Source organism: Notolepis coatsorum (assembly GCF_963971535.1).
Source record: "Notolepis coatsorum genome assembly, chromosome: 12".
Classification (NCBI taxonomy): Eukaryota; Metazoa; Chordata; class Actinopteri; order Aulopiformes; family Paralepididae; genus Notolepis; species Notolepis coatsorum.
The window spans coordinates 121,408,659-121,428,534 of record NC_140176.1 but is presented as its reverse complement, the minus strand read 5'-3'; positions in this window follow the sequence as shown (position 1 = coordinate 121,428,534).

Below are 19,876 nucleotides of genomic sequence, written 5' to 3'. Positions count from 1 at the left end.
GAGCCGGGGAGTTGGGAATTTGCAGTACAGAGTGAGAGGCTGTCTGGAGGATGAGAGACACGTGGGGTGAATAGGAATATTAATGGTCGTGTATAGCCACAGTAGGACCCAGGGTGGATATGTGTATTTTTTGCTTACAGGACTGGTGGTGATGTTAGATTAGGATGTCCAAAACTGAACCTGCTTATTTTGAGTTGTATTACAGTGAATGCGAGCAGCGTGTTTGTGCAATGTCATTGTGAGCAGGAGGATGAAACTTGCGATTTTTTTTTTGATTATATAAGAGCGGCAGCCGACGAAGAGTTATTAGTCATATTTTAGGGACAGGCTAGGGCTGATGGTTAGGGGCGCATTTTGGAAAAGAGTGATGAGGAATCTCTAGTTAGGAGGCGACGTGCAGGAGCAGGCCTAAGTGAGGGAAAGTGTACGAATCTGTATATTTGAGGAAGAGTTTAATGAGAGAACCGTGGTGTAGTACAGGGATAGCCTGGTTCCACGAAGAGAACAGAGAACGGAGTGTAGAGTACTGAGAACCGTGGTGTAGTACAGGGATAGCCTGGTTCCACGAGGAGAACAGAGAACGGAGTGTAGAGTACTGAGAACAGAGCACAGGGTACGGGTAGCATAGAAACAGAGAACAGAGTGATGAGATATGACTGGGCTTGCCGCTCGGAGGTACTGTGTATGACGCGGGAGATGGAAAATGTGGGGTATTTAGGCAAAGGACACGAGTGGATGTTCAGTGAGCAATTTTTAGATGGGAAGTCGGCTTACACAAGAATCCAAGGTTGATAGCGTTGCGCCATGTAATCAGTGTCTCGTACGGGGGGTCGGTTTTGTTTGTAATTATGTATGTGTATTTGTGTAAAATGTATGTGATCAGTAGCAAGCTTGACGAAGGTTGTTATGTTGTGACGTGGATCGGATCAATACTAGTCTGGAGCGAATCGTATTGGAGGTTGGGGCTAACTAGTTTAGCTCGGTGGAGGAGATGCGGTATTCTAGAGATGTTAGAGCGACGATGTGAAAAAATTTACGAAACGCTGTGTGAGCGGTTGTTGTTAGGAAGCGAGTCGTGGCGTTCGTTGAGGTGATTGGTGTCATTTTAGTGGTTAAAAATGATGCGGTAACAATTGTGTACGAGAGTATCGTGAATGACAGAAGTCGCATGATGGTGACGTCATGGTGTTGAATGGGGAGTGTGTAACGTTCGCGGCGCGGGGCCAGGCGGAGAGAAGGGTAGGAGAAATGATTAATGTTGATCTGTGTAACGGCGTTGATATATGAGAATGTTTTTAAATTCTTTTACAATAGTTTGTTCTTTTAAAGTGGGTATTTAGACAGGTGTAAATTGTTTATTGTTAGATTGGTACTGGGCGGAGTGAATGAATGTACGGATCTTGAACGTGGCATAACTTGGGGCTTCCGGGATCGCATGGAACCTCGCATGGAAGCTGGCTAGGCTATTAGCTTGCATGCGGCTGTTTTGTGAGTTTGCGGGCGACATATGAGGTGATTAGAGAATGGGAAATAGTGTTTGGGGAGTAGTATTGGACGCGGTAGGATGTCGTGCCATTTTTATGAATGTCGTGGCAGATTTTGGTTGTCGTTGCAACGTTATGGTGACGCTACTGCGCATGTGCGGATCGCTGTTTCGTTTATTTTCGCTCGGGGGACGTGGTAAGTGTGGATATTTTTGCTTTATGTTATATAAATAACCTGGGAGTGGTTCTGTTTATGGTTGTTATTGCTATGTGTACGCAGGGGTAGAGATAGGTGACGTTATCAGTGGTTGGTTTAAGGGAGGAAGTTGAGAATAGGTTGCGGACGTTGTCAGAGTGTAGATGATTTAATATACATGCCCATAATTAGGCTGGGATTCATAAAACCGGCTGAACTGGGTAGGTTGTATTATTGTCTTTGATACATAGGGGTATATTTTTAACCAAGGGGGTTTATACTGCAAAACATTGCAGTGTGTCTATCAGTAGGGAATGATTTCGTTTGCCTGTGACCAAGTTAGACACACAATTTAACTACTCTGGGTAAATGTATCATTTAACGGTGGGAACAAAATATATACATTAAGTCTGTGGGGGAAGCAAGGTTGTTTTACACAAGGGTATGCCCTTACCAAGGGGGGTAGTTAGGTTGTAATTTTATTACTTAAATGATGTTGTGTTAAAAAAGTAATTGTTTTAATCTGTGTGACATGTACAATTGTGAGCTTAGAATAATGATGTTGTGTTTGACTGGAGTTTAAAATATAGCTTGATAAAATGAAAATGCTTGTATAGGATATACATTGATGTTAAGATGTTAGATTTTGGTACACTGTTGGAATAATGTTGCTGCAAATCTTTAGATGTAGGCTTGTTGATATATGTATTTTGTTGCATTGCTATGTTGAAATACTGTTAGAATGTTATATCTTTATTGATTGCAGAATCCTTGGGTCACAGTGGGATAATAGTGACAGGGGGTTTGTTTAGTAGCTGTTTTGATGTAAGATTGTGTTTTAGCAGTTATTATAAATGATTTGTGTGTGTAATGACTAACCTTTTGTTGAATTTCAGGAGGGTCGATGGGTGGTAAAGCAATTTAGGGTAGGTCATGGGAACTCATAAAGAGTGACCCGGGCTATCTTTACTAAGCAGTAAACGGCCCAAGGGGGGCCAAGCAGGGAGTGAGACTGGACGCAACAGGAGAGAGGTCAGAGGTGAAGATGCAGAAGACAGTTGTAAAGTGATGACAGTTATTTTTACGACGGGGGAGAGGTTGAGACAGAGAGCGGCTAATTCAAGAAAAGAGGGTAGGAGACTGTTGAATAGGAGCCAAATCAGATGAGGTTATTTACATTTGATTAGGGCGGCCTGTTTGATTGAAGGAATAACCTGGAGTTATCACCAGTTCTAGCAGGCTGGGGTGACTTCAGGTTGAAAAGGGGGTTCTGCTAGACCTTTTTGAGTGCAGAGATTAAGAAGAGATGGTATTAGCCTGATGATGAGTGTAGCCTGATGAGAGAGCAGAAGAGGGAGGAACAAACTAAACCGTTGTCGGTCTGTGGTTGATTAATGAGTTGTATGAGAGAAAGCGTTTGGAAGTATTTGTTTAGTTTCAAATGATCAGTGTGAACGGTAGATGATTGTGTGCCAGGTGGTATGCAAGTGTGGGAGCAGCGTGAAAGTATATGTTTATAATATGAAGGATGGAGATGATCTGGGTGGCTGAGAATGAGAGAGAGTGTTGGTTATTTTGTGTGGTTGTGAGATAGATAGAATAAAAGGGATTTTGATGCAGGAGTGAAGGAGTGAGCGATGTCATTTTTTGATTTCAGTTCATATCATTTGAATGAGAAAGTTTGTTTTGGTTAAGGTGACAGCCACTGTGGTGTGCTCAGGATGTGTGGATGGTGTTGGATTGTGATGTTTGATTGGTTTTTGCTTTTATTTCTTTTCTAACTCTAAATGTTCAGGATCGAATGAATGTGACTATGAGAAATTGGATGAAAGCGTTTGATTAGGTCATATTCAAGGTTTAAGGTTTTATTTTGGTACAGATACTACTTTTATTTAAATTTAATTTTTGTATGTATGAGTGAGCGTGAATGTACATTTGTAGGTTTATTTTCTAAGTGTTTTGATCTGTAGTTGTGTGGACTGAAAGGTGTTTGAATAGGAACCGGTAGGGGTGATTGTGCTGACTTAAGAGGTGTCGAGTCTCAGGGACAGGATGCGGTTCCAATTGAGGGTGTGTGTGAGAATTTGTGATGGAGGTAGATAGATGGTTTTGGAAAACATGGGTTTTTATTTTCATTCTGATAGCTTTTGATGTAACGTTTGGAGCGTGTTGATTTCATTGTTTTGCTATTTTAAGAATGAATGATAATCTCACATGTTGTGTTCATGACATGTAGTAGGGGGATGTGTTATATTTAAATATTTGGTTAATTGTTTGGTTTTTGTTTTTTCCCAAACTGTGTTACATGATTTGGCGGGAGAGGACTGTTGAAGGCTGGGATACATTGGAACAGATGGAGGCTGGGATGCATTGGATCAGATCAATGACAGTTAAGTAGTGCCACCACGATTTGCATATGGAATTAATGGCTTCCCTTATTAAGTATGTTGACATATTGTGTGAAAAGATTTGCTCTGTGCTTGTGTCTTCAACAGCTCAGAAAAGGGAGGGGAAAGGCAGATCGACGCTGGGAGAGACATGAATACATTTCATTAGAGCAGTAATTTCATTTTTCCCTGTTACTCTGCAGTCCAATGGTGGTAAATTACAGATTGTGGTGAGAGAATTCTTGTACACGGAGACCCCTGCCTATACAAACCCCATGCGGGTGGGGCCAGGTTGTAAAAACTGAACAGATGTGGTTTGGAGGAACTTCCACGCTATAATCATCTGACGACGGGTTGTCATGAGATAGATAGATGACTAGACCTGGGATGACCTGGCCTGGGGGGGCGGAGCCAGTCTGAAGGCTGAGCGGAAATTGTGTGAACAAGGTTCTCTGGGGAGTTGTGGAGTTGTGATTGGACTGTGGGGGACAGGGACGAGACTGGATAGGTACTGATGGGCTTTGTCTTGTGCACATTGATTTGGTAGGGCGCAAGCAAAGAGCGGATAAATAACACGACGCAGGGTCAGATAAAGATGCATTCACATAAGTGAGGAGATGGCCAGAGTGAGGAGAATGGGTGAAAGAAAATTTTCGTTGAAATTCTGCTTTCCTCTGCCAAAACTGAGCTGTGGACACAAGAGGTGATAAGATTATGACCATTATGTGTGTCATAAAAGGGGGGAGGATAGGTGGGAAGCAATTGATTGAGTATGCAGATGTGATTGTACTAGCTTAAGGAAAAATAAGAAGAGATTATTTCAGAGAATTAATGGAAAATGGGAAAAAAATTGTGATACTAATGGATCTTGTCTCCCCAGATCATGTAAACGGATACTGTAATTTAAAAAAAATTGTGATTGATTAGACTTTAAATGTGTAATGTTTAGATTAAATTGTTTTAATTGTTTTTAGCATATTCAACGTGCCCAGAGGAACGAGGCCGGATGAAAGAGTGGTAAACACTGTTTAATTTAAGGCAGAGTAGGTTAATTGGGGTTCTGGAGGAATGGGTCATTTGGATTCCCCGGGAGGGGGCCATAGTCAGGGGAAATGTGGGAAAGAAAAGAAGAAGACAAGAAGGCCAAAATTGATGAGATGTACCAAAGAAGAATAGGAAAAAATTGAGAAGAAAAACTGTGAAAAAATTCAAAATTTATGATTTTTGTAATTATGTTAAATTTTATGGCTAGTATGTATAGAAATTAAGTCAAGATAATTGTAATATGACATTAGTAAAATGTCAAAGGGAGGAATGTGGTAACCTTGACTTCATAATTTCATGATTTCATAATCAAAAATGTTAGATTAACCCAGGAAACTGAAAGTATCTGTAGTGATGGTAAATAGAACAGTTGGCGAGGGAGCCATTCCAACCCCCCCAGGAAACCAAACACCTAGACATGTGACAGTTGAGCACAGCAAGAAGAGACCAAAAGCGGAAATGCCTCTGTGAGACCAGAGTAATGTGGTTGAATCTTTACAATAATAGATTCAGAAAATACAAAGTGTCAGTTGGTAGACGGGGTTTTGGGATGGCTCTTGTGAATTGAATAGTATTAACCTAAGAAGCACTGACTATACTGGGTTAATGTTTTCAACACAAGCACTATTAAGGCTGAAGTCATCAGACCTCATCATGTTGAAAATCACCAGGCGACACCTCTCATGACGACATTGTTTACTCAGTCACACACCACAGAAAAACGGTGACTCAGTAAAACCTAAAGACAGTTGCCTAATCAAGATAAGGTCACAGGAAATAATTGCAGTATATTAGTTTAGAATGAAAACAATGTTGGAATAATAAAACAAGAGTATAGTAACCTAATAGAAAAGTAACTTACAGAAGAACCAAATAGAAGGAATGTTAACATGATTGATTCATTCAAAGGAGGCCATAGCCAAAAAGGAGGGGGCTACCCGGTTGTTACAGACACACACGACCAAGAAGACACCAAATGAGGACTGCCTGTGTTTAGATACTGGTGATTGGTGGAACTAGGTTAAGAAAAGTGAGGTCATGAAATCTATAAGTATTGGAACAATAAGAATAGAGAGGGAGGCCAGCTCAGGACACCGCCACACACCACACCCAGGGGGTCTGAGTCTGGTCTCCACCACCACCACCGACCATGGTCTACTTTGTCCCTATGTGAGTAAAACGGAATAATGTGATAACTAGAGTAAGATGCCTATCTTAGACCCAGGTTTTATCATGTGGTGACAAAGAGTACTATGGTCTTATTTCATTAACATAACATGACTAATATTTATGTACAATACTGTCTTTGATGTAAAAAGCCAACGAGGGCTATTGTGATTTACCTGCATCAAATCCTTTTGTACAATCATGTATTATGCTTGAAGTGTCCTGTGTGTAACCAATGCATTATTCCACTCGGCCCACGCTGCAATTAAATGAATATTGGACCATAGCTGCTGGTTGTCTGGTTGTACACACTTATTCTCTACTGGCTAAATTTGGGAGCCCAGATGAGGACCATTGTTTCTATCACACTGTGATCTTTCCCTTCCTCTAGTTAAGCAACCTCACTGTGCTGTAATTAATAGATATTCATATAGGAATATACAACAAACTCATGTAAAGTTGAACACAATATGAAAAAGAAAAAATAAATTGCGGTGGGGGTATGTGTGTGTCTGTGTGTATTCATGGAGCGGTGGGATCTACCCATGGGAGTTCCCTCTCTTGCGATACAGGCTGTGCCGTTGGAGGAAGCTGATTGGCTGGCTGGCGCATAGAGGCGGTGCCCTGGAACCCCGCGAACTCGCTCAAAAGGGAGGCGAGTATTGTCAGCTGGGGCGAGACACAGAAGGACGAGACCCGGAGCAGAGGAGGAAAGAGAAACCCGAGGACGCCGACTGGTGATATTGCTGGTACACACGGCGCTATTGCTGCTTCCTGGAACGAAAACGGGAGTCGAGAGGACGGTACCAGAGGACGCGGGGCTGTAGGAGTACGAGGACACGCGACTCATTTGTGTTATGCTTTTCCTCCAGTGGAACCAGTTCATATCGCCGACTGCAGTGTTCCCCCCCGCAGTGGAAACGGGTGGAGCCTCAGACAGGAGAGACATTATCGCCACACCGGCCGCCGTGAGTAAAGGATGCAAGATATTAGAATACGCGCCTGACAAGCGAACTGTTTCCCGAGTGGTAAATGAAGACATAGACGAACAGTGACTGCATTGGAATTAGGAATATTATTAGTAGCGTGAAGCTGAAGATTATCGGAACGGCATGCAGTAAGCCAGTAAAACTGTAGAAGATTTGAACCTAGTATTGTGGACACTCCATCCTCTGTGAACTACCTTTCTCTCTCTTTCCTGAATCATATGGAGGATATCTAATTTGTGCATTGTGACGAACCCGGGAACGGGGGGACCTTGCTGTTACTGATTGTGCCCTCCATTGCAGACGGGAGGACATTATTACACGCCTGGTGCTTGGAGTGCCTAACACACCCCAGTACGGACTGAACAGTTTTTAGCCTGAAGGCGAGAGGGGCTACGGGAGCGGAAGGAGGTGGCGTCCTTCCGGCCCTCACCTTCGGGCCCCGGTCATACTTAAAACCTTTGTTTTTAGTGTTTGTCAACTCAGCGCTTCCACTGCCCAAACCTAGGTTAGGATATGAGAGGAGTATTCTAGGCCTAGGCCCTACCCCTAGCGGTGAGCAGCCCGCGCTATTTTATCCCAGCCCCCTTAGTTACTGTGTGACACTTAGTGTGTATTTACCTACCTATATTCCCTATAATCATTTGCCGTGGCTCCCTGAGGGATGGTGTGATATCGATACCTATTTTAGGCTGTTTACAGTGAACCGTGTGGTGTGGTGTGATTCTAGACTAATGTTTGATAGTCATAGACCCGTGTGCAGGGCAAACCCTTTTTCTTCACGTGTGTAGTGCCTCAGGGGCGGGGATAGGTAGCATGGGTGGGAGCAACAGTCTGGGGGTGGGTTTACAGGGCATTGAGCGCTTCCTCCTTTTAATTACCCTAGGCCTAGGGGCGTGGGTATTTTAATCTAGTCTATTAGTGTTTAGGTAGGTTTATGAATTTGTATCTTATGTATTAAAGTATTGCCTGTTTTTATTAAATACCATTATGTAATAAAGTATTGCTTGTTTTTGCTAAACATTCTCTCCTTGTCTGTCTGTGGTCCTGGGGAATCTGTTGTGGTAGTTCAGCTGAGCTCTTTGGAAAGTACACCTGTGCGCTTGCACTTCCTAGCTGTAGACCGTGCTTTTCATTGGGGTCTGGTGACAAAAACAACAAAAGAAATATGACTAATGCCAACTTTATACAACAACGAAAAAAGTTACTGGGCATTGTTCATAGAGTGAAGGTAAAACCAAGACATTAATATAGACTACCAGATGGAGATGTAATGTCATTTTACAAATACAATCATTTAACAATTTACCCTTTAATCCAATTGAATAAGCTAACTGAAGTAGTTACATGTGTTTGCAGAGCTAAATATTCAGCAGGACTGCCAGACAATGGGTCACACAGACAGAAATGAGTCAGTAAATAGTTGGCAAGGATTAAAAGCAGTCAAATGTACAATAGGAGTTCCAAGTCCATTGATGCTACGTACTATAGCAGTGTGACATATACGCCTATGGAAACCTGTGTGACTGACTGTGTTGCAATTAGTCTAATGTCTCCTTCCTGTACTTGAAGCTTTCCCTTGAACGCACTAGCGAGATGAGTTGTTGTTTTAATAGAGCGAATGTTAGTAACAGTGAGTCAAGACAAGACAACGCATGTTCTAATTTACCATATTCACATGGCGGCAGATTTGCTCTTGTGTACAGTAGCAGTGATCGCCTGCTGCGTCCATCGCGTATATATATATATACCGTATTAGCGCTTTAATATGGCGTGTTCTGTGATTAATGTGATTGACCAGCGTTAATGTGATTGACCAGCGTTGCGACCAGCGTTGCTAATATGAACCAAAGGCTTTAATATGGCGCGTTCTGGCATCTGTGATTAACCGTGTTGAATGGGGGTCTGAACCAAGCGAGGACCTCATGCGCATGCGCGGGGAGCACCTGGGCGAAGGAAAAGGAAATGCGCATTGCTTACCGGCGAATGGGGAAGAATGCAGAAGCGCTCTTGCACTCTTCGGCTGGGATTAATATAGACGCCCCCCCTCCACGGGAGCCACCCGGCAACCAGCCAGGCCCGCAGGGGGGAAAAAATATTTCAGAGAGGCACCAGGGAAACTGACCTTGGTAGCTGAAGGGGCAGTCCTATAGCAGTGGGGAAACAAGGGATTAGCCGACAGTGTGGCTTCAGGGAACTGACCTTGCTAGCGGAAGGGGCAGTCCTAGCAGAGGGGAACAGGGTAGCTACACACAAAGTGGAGGCCATGCTAGCTGGGGAAGCTACACATAAAGTGGGCTAGCAGAGGGAACAGGGTTAGCTGCCAGGGCATAGCTAGCTACAGGGCCTATGCTAGCTGTAAGGCTACATCAACATAGAGGCTGTGCAAGCTGCTGGAGCTAAGCTAGCAGACTGCTGGACTAGCTGAGGAAGCCGGTTAGCTGCAGGGGCTTAGCTAGCTACAGGGCCTATGCTAGCTGTAAGGCTACATCAACATAGAGGCTGTGCTAGCTGGTTAGCTGCAGGGGCTAAGCTAGCAGACGGCTGGACTAGCAGAGGAGAACAAGCTAGCTGAAAAGACAGTCCTAGCTGAGGGGAGGCTACACATGGGGTTAGCTTGCAGGGGCTGTCTCACATACACTGTCTGTGCCGGCTGGGGTCATCGACTCGTCGGGTCGTACTGTTATGGTTTGTAATGCGACCTCAATTGCACGACACAGACAGGTAATCAGAGTTAGCCAAAACAAGGGCATGATTTATTATATACAAAAAAGCAGCACTCTGCTTTTAAGGGGGAAAAAACACCAAAGTCCATGAACACAAAAAACGCGGCACTGTGCCTTTAAGGGGCGCACAGGCAGGAATCCTCTAGCACACAGGCAAAGAGGTACACGGGAAATCTTCCAGAAACACGGGCAAAAATACACAGGACTCTTCATTGAACACGGGCATCCTCCCGACCAGAATGCTGCCGACGGGCAGCGCAGCAACCAGCGGGTCCAAGGGGAATGGGGTGAGAACACGGGCATCCTCCCGTGGAGTAATGGAGAGTGATGGCGAGCCTCACCCCAGGAACGGGTCCATGTAGAGGGAGTTGGGAAGTAGCCGGCAGGACATCTGGAGTGGGAACACTGGGATCCTCCCGTGGAGTAATAGAGAGTGAAGACGGTGTCCCATTGCAGGAAACAGCGACAGGTGGTGATGTACAGGGGTGGCACGACGTCTCACGCCGGAGACGCGGCAGTAGATCGTAGTAACAAGAACGACCCGACCAGGAGTGGAGGGGAGTCTGCAATACTAGTACTCTCCCGAGCTGATTTCAAACTCCTCTCAGGTGCGTGAAGCAGAAAAACGGCACGCCCCCTCGTTGGGCTGCAAGCAGAATTCCTCCAGCCCTCACAATATTACGTGTTTGGCACTCAAGCGTTGGCGGTGAAACACGTAATATTACGTGTTTGGCCCACAATCAGTTAAATGCCAGTGTTTGTGATGGCATAACAAATTATTAAAAAAAAAAAATTCAACATATCAAATGAAAAGTGGATTTTTCTGGGGGGGATTATTACAGGCTAGCATAATGTCAATGCTTAGCAACAACACTGATTTCGATGGATTACATTTTTTTTGTAATGTCAGATTGAAAAAAAATCTCACACTGTTACCATTAGGGCACGCCATAAAAATATTATATGTTGAAATAATTTTTTTCTTTTTTGTTTAATTAATTTATCCACTCTGGTTGGATGGTGTGTATGTATATGTATGTATTGTGCTGTATAATGACAATACATTTTAATCGAATCTCATTTTGAAATTGCTACCTGTTGAGTGGATCACCATGGTGCAATGTAATGACCTCCGAAGCTGTCTGCCACTGTCGTGTCCATAGGCAGCGTAGCGATTTCAAAATAAGATTAGATTCAAATGTATTGTCATTATACAGCACAATACATACATATACATACACACCATCCAACCAGAGTGGATACATTTATTAAACGAAAAAAGAAAAAAAAACTTGAACCAAGAGTGATTTGAACTTGTGACCATAGGATCCACAGCCAGCAGACTAACGAGGTGAGCTAGATGTTAAAACTGAGTGACTAATCCATGATTTACACTTGTGCCAATTGCATTTGTCCCTAATGTTTAGTATTGGCATTAATAAATCATATGTCATGCTAATATGTCATGTTCTACAGTAGGACTACTACTGTAATACCCATTAAAACAGTAATTCGAATAATAGAAGCCTACTTTGCTGGAATGATTCATTTCAAAGTGCGTGTGTGCGCTCGCGCGTTGAGGCTCGCTCTCCACGCATTATTTCTACGCCCGCCTGGCGTCATACCTGGGGGGGCAGAACTATGGTATGTCAGTGGCCAATCAGATCGCAGAAGGCGAACGCGTAACTGGAAATGTATTGGGGAAAGAATAGGAAGGCCATAACAAACCAAGGTGCCCGAAGAATTCAGTAAATCTTTTGTGCTAAGGCGTAGATTGGGGCCTGAGTATAGAGTTGAGCAAATGAGAGAGATCCTTGTTGATATTGATGGCCAGGAGCTCAGGGGCCTTATTGACACTGGCAGCACCCAGACCCTAGTGCACAGGCAGTTTGTACCACCCAGTATGGTGCACACAGAAGAGACTGTCCCTATCTGTTGTGTACATGGGGATGAGAAGCCTTACCCCACAGCGGATCTCTATATGAAGATACAAGGGCAGACATATCTTTTGTATGTGGGTGTTGCTGATAACCTACCTTTTCCTGTTGTGTTAGGCCATGACTTGCCAGTGCTCCTCGACCTACTACACCCAAGCCAAGTTTGTAATGTTGCCGTCACAAGAGCACAGGCCAAGCAGGCAGGTGAGACATTTCAGACTCTAAGCACCCTGCCTTTTTACAATGCTGACTTGGAAGTAGAGCCAGGGAAGCCCCGCAAGACACGCAGGCAGAGAAGGCAGGAGAAGTTTAAGCACACAGTTGTAGATCCACATGTTGAACCTACACCTGAACTGCCTTTGGGTTTTAATCTCCCTACCAATGTGGTTCAGATGCAGCAGGAAGACCCAAGCCTGGTCCCCTGTTTCCAAAAGGCCAGTGAGCAGGAAAGGACAGGGACTAAGCCAGACAATACCATGGAAGGGAGTTATGTCATGCAGCACGGTGTCCTACTGTATACTGGCATATTGGGCCAGTTAAGCAGCTTGTAGTTCCTCGAGCAGCCAGAGAGACTGTACTCTCCTTACTCTCTGCCTATTATTAGTACTCCGTTTGACCGTCTGGGAATGGACATTGTTGGCCCTGTAGAGAGAAGCAAGTCAGGGAATCGTTTCATGCTTGTGATCACTGATTATGCCACGAAATACCCTGAAGTCTTTCCTCTAAAATCAATCAAAGCCAAGTCTGTTGCTTTCTGCCTGGTACAGTTTTTCTCTAGAGTAGGATTCCCCAGAGAGATACTTACTGACCAGCAAACCAACTTCATGTCCAAATTGCTGAAGGAGGTATACCAACTTCTGGGTATTAGAAGCCTGCGAACCACACCCTATCATCCACAAACGGATGGGTTAACCGAGAGATTCAATCAGACCCTTAAGCAGATGCTTCGTAAGTTTGTGGATGACACTGGCTCTGACTGGGACCAATGGCTTCCCTACATCCTCTTTGCCTACAGAGAAGTTCCCCAAGCCTCCACTGGTTTCTCACCCTTTGAACTGCTCTATGGTCATGAGGTAAGGGGGCCTCTAACCCTGCTTAAAGAGATATGGGAGGGAGACAGAGGGAGTGATGAGCCCATTAATGTTGTTTCCTTGGGGGCAGAGGGGGGGGGGGGGGGGGGGGGGGGGGCGGGGACCTGAGGCATTGATCAGCCTGGCGGCTGAGGGGAAGAAGCTCAGTCTGTGACAAGCTTTCACAGCCTTTGGGATCCTCAGCCTTCTCCCAGAGGGGAGCAGGGTGAAGAGGCTGTGACCGGGGTGGGAGGGGTCCCCCATTTTCAATTCATCATAGCACAGACCCCTGTGCTTCGTCGCTGGTTTAAATGTCTTCGCCTTTCAGATATAATCTCTGCGTATAACCTATTGTTTAGATGCCTAATCTATTCAAGAAGTGGAAAAAATTTGTTTTATAGAAGAAGAAAAAAATTATGGTCTCTCTGGCGAGTAGCAACACTGCATGTATTTAAAAAGACAAAGGACAAAAAAAACTATATGCAATCAAGATGGTGTGCTACACTTTGTTTAAATGTTTAAAAAACACTCAGTGACCCCAAATACCCCAGTGGCTCAGGAGGTAGAGCAGTCATCTGGTAATCAGAAGGTTCCCAGTTCGATTCCCGCTCCTCCCGGGCAGCGTGTCGAAGTGTCCTTGAGCAAGACACTTAACCCCTAACTGCTCCCGAAGTGCAGGTCGGCACCTTGCATGGTCGCCTCTGCCGTCTGTGTGTGAATGTGTGAGTGAATGGGTAAAAATGTGAGGAACAGATTGTAAAGCGCTTTGGATAAAAGCTGTGATATAAAATGCAGCCATTTACCATTTACCAAAACTTCAAGCACACGTTGTATTTCTCTATTGTGTCACAGTGACATCAGGTGGGCAAACGCTGAATGAGCTGACCTGGGACCAGGGGGGTTCAACTGTACAACGCAGGACTCGCTCCTTATTTTTTGCCAAAGGTGACTTCTGAGCTGATGAAGGGATAATTGACCGCATACCTGCAGAAACTTGAAAGAGGCCTAAAGACCAAATGAATTGTAGTGCAGAATGTGACACACAGCGAGGACAGCGGAGGGGAGCATCGCAGGGTGAACGTGAATAACAGTATTATGTTGATGTGGTGTCATCTAGTTTTAGTTTCTGATGGTTATCTGGAGCCTTACAGACTAGAGATATTCGATATTGGCTTTTTTACCGATATTCGATATACCGATATTGTCCAACTCTTAATTTCCGATACCGATATCAACCGATACCGATATATGCAGGGTTTGCCCGACAAAAAAACGGAATAATTTCATGTAATTAGCATTACATATCTCTTGTTGTGGAATTAACACAACATTATGCATACTTTTGACAATAAATAAAATAAGAATTTGTTCTTACTTGCTTGCCTGGGTAAATAAAGGTTCAATAAATGTAAACAAATTTATTTAAAATGTAATTGGAATTCTATCAAATATAAGGAAGAAAATGTATAGTAGTATTAGCCACAAAAAAAATCCAACCTATCAATTTGAAACATTGTGGGTTTATGGATGTCAGCGGTGGGAACAGTGCGTGTCGGTAGGTTTCCCTTTTTTTCTTTTATTCTTCGCTCGAGCCCCTGCCCCCTCTGTGCACGGCTCATACACAATGTTCAGCTTTTACCTTGATTGGATTGTACACATTATACTGTGGAAGATACACATTATACTGTTGAAAATACACATACTGTTGAAGATACACGTTATACTGTTGAAAATACACATTATACTGTGGAAGATACACATTATACTCTTGAAAATACACGTTATACTGTTGAAAATACACATTATACTGTGGAAGATACACATTATACTGTTGAAAATACACATTATATTGTTGAAAATACACGTTATACCGAAAAAAGATACACATTATACTGTTGAAAATACACATTATACTGTTGAAAATACACGTTATACCGAAAAAAGATACACATTATACTAAGACTATTGAATATGGATCCCTCTCCCTGTGACCTGTCTGCACTTCATCCCTGGTGTAGAAACATCTATTTATATCGGAGCATCTGTGCCAAATTTGACCGTCCAAAAACTCCAAATTCACCTATCTATCGCAGTTGTGATTGGAGGATAGAGGAAAAAAGGGCAGGGTTTGTCACCCTTTGTTTGAATGTATGCTTGTATGCTGGAATCAGAACTATTTCTTTTTTTTTTTTACTATACTAGTAGGACAGGTTGATATATAGTTACAGTTGAGGCCCCACCATCAAAATGTCATTTCAAACCTTTATTTCAACTCCTAAGTCACTGAGGTTACCCTAATTTACAGCGACGACAAGCTTACAACACAAGACATAGACTTATCAGCAATTTCATACATATAGACAATAAATAAGAATAAACTATAAAAAATCAGCTCATCTATCTACACATTGTCATTGGAGGCCATGTGGTAGGGTATGTAGCATCTATCTATCTACATGTTGGGTTGTGGTGGCCATTAGGGGTCATGTGGTAGGGTATGGTGGCCATTAGGGGTCATGTGGTAGGGTATGGTGGCCATTAGGGGTCATGTGGTAGGGTATGGTGGCCATTAGGGGTCATGTGGTAGGGTATGGTGGCCATTAGGCGTCATGTGGTAGGGTATAGTGGCCATTAGGGGCCATGTTTACAATATCTCACAATTATCCTTCATCACTGTCCAGGTAATGTACAGGTAAACTACAGGTAAGTTACAGGTAAACTACAGGTAAGATACAGGTAAACTACAGGTAAGACACAGGTAAGTTACAGGTAATCTACAGGTAAACTACAGGTAAGATACAGGTAAACTACAGGTAAGATACAGGTAAACTACAGGTAAGTCACAGGTAAACTACAGGTAAGACACAGGTAAGTTACAGGTAATCTACAGGTAAACTACAGGTAAGATACAGGTAAACTACAGGTAAGTTACAGGTAAACTACAGGTAAGTTACAAGTTAACTACAGGTAAGTTACAGGTAAACTACAGGTAAGTTACAAGTTAACTACAGGTAAGTTACAGGTAAACTACAGGTAAGTTACAGGTAAATTACAAGTTAACTACAGGTAAGTTACAGGTAAACTACAGGTAAGTTACAGGTAAACTAGAGGTAAGTTACAGGTAAACTACAGGTAAGATACAGGTAAACTACAGGTAAGTTACAGGTAAACTACAGGTAAACTACAGGTAAGTTACAGGTAAACTACAGGTAAACTACAGGTAAACTACAGGTAAGTTACAGGTAAACTCCACAGTGTAGAACTGCCTCACCACTGGGCTGAATGGTGGTAGCGGCTCAGTCTCAGCTGAGCTGACAGTCCAGACTTTCACCTCTCAGCTCAGAGTCTTCTAACCGTCTGGAAGGTGGTTCAGTCTCAGCTCAGTGTCTTCTAACCGTCTGGAAGGTGGTTCAGTCTCAGCTCAGAGTCTTCTAACCGTCTGGAAGGTGGTTCAGTCTCAGCTCAGAGTCTTCTAACCGTCTGGAAGGTGGTTCAGTCTCAGCTCAGAGTCTTCTAACCGTCTGGAAGGTGGTTCAGTCTCAGCTCAGAGTCTTCTAACCGTCTGGAAGGTGGTTCAGTCTCAGCTCAGAGTCTTCTAACCGTCTGGAAGGTGGTTCAGTCTCAGCTCAGAGTCTTCTAACCGTCTGGAAGGTGGTTCAGTCTCAGCTCAGAGTCTTCTAACCGTCTGGAAGGTGGTTCAGTCTCAGCTCAGAGTCTTCTAACCGTCTGGAAGGTGGTTCAGTCTCAGCTCAGAGTCTTCTAACCGTCTGGAAGGTGGTTCAGTCTCAGCTCAGAGTCTTCTAACCGTCTGGAAGGTGGTTCTGCACTTGGGACATCTGTGTGTCACGTCTTTGAAGTTGTCCACACAGAAAGGAATGAGGCAGCAGCCGACCACACAGCTGCAGGAGACATGAGACACAATGACGTGAGACACAATGACTTAAGACACAATGGGTCTCATTCTCCAACGGACTTAAGACAAAAAAATTGCTCTTAGGGCTATTTAAGACATCTTAGATTTTGGGATTTCCGAACCGTCCCTAAGCTTGGATTTTATTTATTTTATAAATGTTTCCGACATCAAATGCGTAATTTTCTATCGTACAAATATTGTCATATTTATTTAAATAATGATTAATGAAGGAATCTATATGATTCCTCCCAAATAAAGCCGAATCCAAGCTTAGGGACGGTTGGGGAATCCCAAAATCTAAGATGTCTTAAATGGCCCTAAGAGCAAATCTTTTTCGTCTTAAGTCCGTTGGAGAATGAGACCCAATCACTTGAGACACAATGACTTAACCTCTTAACATTCCTGCAAATTTAGCAAAAAAATGCCTATCGAATGCCAAAAGTTAATTGAAAGCTATTCTTGAACCATTTGTAGCACATGCATACATCTGGTCTCTTTTGAAAGACTTTTTCTAAACTGACGTTCGTTGGTTTTATAACCCGAGATTGGAAGCACGTAATAGGTGAGGTAGGGTGTCAATGAAATGGTGGCCATTTTAGCTTTAAAAAATGTGCTGCTTCACTATACATCACGGCTGAGGGCGGGACGTCGGAACCTTAACAGGTTAAAGACACAATGACTTAAGACACAATGACATAACCAGCCAAACCCCAAAACCCCCGTATTCATCTCCGGTGAACCCATAATCACCACAGACTCTTTCAAATTTCTCGGCACCCACATAAGCAACAACCTCAAATGGAAAACCAACACAGACCACATCTACAAAAAGGCCAATCAAAGACTCTTCTTCCTCCGCCAGCTCAAAAAATACAGAATCAGAAAACATCTCCTGCTCCGTTTTTACCAGGCCATCATACAAAGCATCCTCACCTTCTCCAAACAGTTTGGTACAGCATTCTGGACATTCACTTTAAAAACAAACTGCAAAGAATACTCAATAAATCCTCCAAAATAATCCGCACTCCCCTCCCATCACTCGAATCACTCCACCGCCAAAGAACAATAAGAAGAGCAAGAAAAATGATCTCTGACCCCACTCACCCAGCACACCATGGGCTAGATCCACAAAGAATGGATTGCACAGTGCAAGTTGCAGCCTTACTTACAATTCATTATGAATTGAAAATGGGGGACCCTGATGTAAACAAGACGAAAGTCTTTCTCTGGTCTGCATCCCCTTAACAATTGTGTGTATTGAGCCGTACTGTATTGTACCCACTTTCGTCTTGTTTACATCAGGGTCCCCCATTTTCAATTCATAATGAATTGTAAGTAAGGGTGCAACTTGCACCGTGCAATCCATTGTTGTGAATCTAGCCCCATGTCTTCCAGCTGCTGCCCTCCGGGAGGCGCTACAGATCCCAAAACATCCCGCTTTAAAAAGAGCTTCTTCTCCACTGCCATACGGACACTGAACTCACTATAACAACCCCCCCTACCTCTGCTGTTACAGACATAAATTGTGAGATTGTGTTTTTATTTTATTTATGTATCTATGTATTTAACTGCATGTAGTATGTATTGTAAGTGATGTTCTATGTTGAAACAATGTTATATGCACTGAAAAACAAATTCCACCAGCCTGGTTGTGTGGTCACTGGTCATTAAAGAATCTAATCTAATAAAACAAAAGAAAACAAATGAGGAAACATCAATAACTGCATTGTACTATTCCTGACAGGTCTGACACACTGTGATAGGATGATTGACTTATCTCAAAGCCCGCTTTCTTTTCTTGATCCTCCAAATCACAACTGTTGAGGAAAGCAACAGTTGTGATTGGAGGATTAACAAAAGAGGGCGGGCTTTGACAAGTCAATTGGTTGAGAGACACAGTAGATATAATAGAGGCTTTTGTTGATTTTTATCTAGTTTTAGCTCCACACATTTTATGTTCTTTTACCAGGTTTAGCCCTTCTTATTTTATGTATTTAAAAAAATATATATATATTTTACTAGATCTAATGTTCTTTTTACTCCTTTTAGTCTTAGTCTTTTGTATCACAAACAGTACTGTATTTGCAAATCTGATATGTCATAAATGTATAGATGTAGCAGTACTGTCTATCTGTATGTCATGTATGTCATATATGTTATGATGAATTGAAAATGGCGGACCCTGATGTAAACAAGACGAAAGTCTTTCTCTGGTCTGCATCCCCTTAACAATTGTATGTATTGAGCTGTACTGTACTGTACCCATTCTGCAATCTGTTAATAAACTTTTCAATCAATCAATCAGTCTTAGTCTTTAGTCTTAGTTTTAGTCTTAGTTTTAGTCTTGCTTATTTTACATTCTCTTTTTTACTCTCTTGCTAGCTTTTATGTTCTTTTAAAATGTAGCGCTTTGAGATTTGCTCCACAATTATAAAGCGCCCTACAAATCAAATATATTATTATTATTATTATTATTACAGTATGGGAGAGTTCCACACACCCACCCGATCATAACCAGCATGCAGCAGGACAGCCAGGTCATGCTGCCCACTGAGGTGCTGGTCTCCGTGGTGATGAACTGCTGACAGGCGGGGCACTGGGCTCGGGCTGCGTGAGCTGGGAGCTGGTCCACATCCAGGATCACCTCGGGGGCTGCGAGGAGGACATTGATTGATAACTTTATTAACAGATTGCAGAATGTCTTGTTTACATCAGGGTCCCCCATTTTCCATTCATAATGACATTTATGACATACGCAACATACAGATATATATCATGACATTTCTGATAGGGCTGTCTTAAATACTTCGAAGCTTCGTTCAATGGGCATGGGATTCGAATATGAAAATACAATTTGAATATATATTCAAATTTTTTTTAATTATTATAATTTTTTTTTGCAAAATCAACTCTGCCTCTCTTTGTTAATTACAACAAGCAATGCTGTTTGTTATTTAAGATGAGGT